Source organism: Tiliqua scincoides, chromosome 1 (genome assembly GCF_035046505.1).
Source record: "Tiliqua scincoides isolate rTilSci1 chromosome 1, rTilSci1.hap2, whole genome shotgun sequence".
In the NCBI taxonomy this organism is placed as follows: domain Eukaryota; kingdom Metazoa; phylum Chordata; class Lepidosauria; order Squamata; family Scincidae; genus Tiliqua; species Tiliqua scincoides.
This window is the reverse complement of record NC_089821.1, coordinates 289318801-289320638: the sequence shown is the minus strand read 5'-3', so window position 1 is coordinate 289320638 and position 1838 is coordinate 289318801.

Sequence of the window (1838 nt, the reverse complement as noted above, 5' to 3'; positions counted from 1 at the left end):
CTTGCTTTTAAATCAAAAATAGGCAACTTGACCAGCAGGGTCACACTGAAAGTTTACTATGAGACAGAGGGTTACTAGCAATTTGCATATTTTATTAGCATAATTGGAAACCTGAGTGATTAACATATTAGAAATGCTGGGAAGACAGCTCCTGATAACTATGGCTTCCTCTCAGCAAAGGTCAGTACCCATGGGAGGACAAAAGTGGCAAGAGGTGCTTCCTGAAGTCCAGAAAGGATCTGGCATTCTGTCTTATTGCTCCGGTTTTTGCATGCAGAACAGGACAAGTATAGTAAGGTTAGTATCCTGAAGTTATTTGCTTCAAAGTAGTGTTGTTTGACTCCTTCTCCCCTTCCCATCACACTAGATCAACCTGCAAATGAATAAAAACATCTCCCACAAAATCCCGAAATATTGAGCCAACCTAATGCTGAGGCAACCCATTTCTAGTCAAACCAAACATGATCTCCCAAGTCCCCCATCATGCTCATCAACAAGCCCCCTCCCACCCAGTCCCCCTTATACCTTTTCCAGCTTGCCTGGCAGCAGCGACACTAACAAAACACCAACAGTGACAAGCCATGATGCGTATGTGCAACCTCCTAGTTTTAGAAGTAGGCTACCTCTGAATGCCAGATGCAAGGGAGGGTACCAGGATGCAGGTCTCTTGTTGTCTTGTATGCTCCCTGAAGCATCTGGTGGGCTACTGTCAGACAGAGGAAGCTGGACTAGATGGGCCTTTGGCCTGATCCAGTGGAGTTCTTCTCATGTTCTTAAAGCTGCAGCTGCAGATAGAAGTCTTTTCTTACAATACCAGGGAGAAAGGTCCAAGACAGTTTAGCTTCAATGTCAGTATGCTACATTTTCCCAGTGCATCCTGGGGCAGAGCCAGGAATTCCGTAACTGAGGAATGTCAATAGGCAAAACATGATATGTTCTGGTTTTGATAGTATGCATTTATTTAAAAGATTTATACTCTGCCTTTTCATCGTTCCAGGAGCTCACTTATAACAGCAATGGCAGCCACTTCAAATGGGACAGCCGACAGTAGACAGTGTCAGCGCAGCCAAGTGGTTCTGCCACACTTGCATTGAAATATGGGCACCACCATAAATATGGTAATGCAAGCCTCCCTGTGCACCATCACAGTGGCACATGTGGTATGTACAATATTCAGCAAGCCACAAATCAGTGCATGCATACTCTAAAACACATGCACACATTTAAGGCCATGGTGTTCATTACATGTAGAGGATGCCATGACATAATTAAGCTCCAGTCATGCATGCACAAATGCTAGTTGACCGAATCCTTTTCAATCTTCCAATTTAAAGTTTAATATGCTATTCTGTGAAGGTCTGTAACCACTTTCAAATTTTCTGGGAGACATAAGATTTTTTTTTTCTTTTTCCCAAAGGGGTATTGTGATCATTGCTGCTACTGGACTTAGTTAAAACAAAGCGTTACTTTAAGTTCTCTGGAGAGCTCAGAAATTGAGACGAATGCAGTAGGGAGAAAATTTGTCCCTAGTGTGGCCATGCAGAGCCAATGTGCAATTTGCCTTCATTATGAAAGTTCTCTTTGCTTCGCAATTTCAAGGGCTGTCTATCTAGCGTGGTCTAACCTGCTCAAAATGAACAAAACTGAGGGTCTGCTAAGAGCATCACATTTCTGTCGCTCCAGAAATGGCACATCCGTATGAAACCCTATTATGTTTGTCAAATATGGATGAATCTTCCCAGCCCAATGTGCTGCCCATGAAACAGACCTCTCAAATGGTAGCTCATCTTAACTGCCAAAGGGCAGCTCACAGCACCAGATGAAGATCTGCTTTTCAA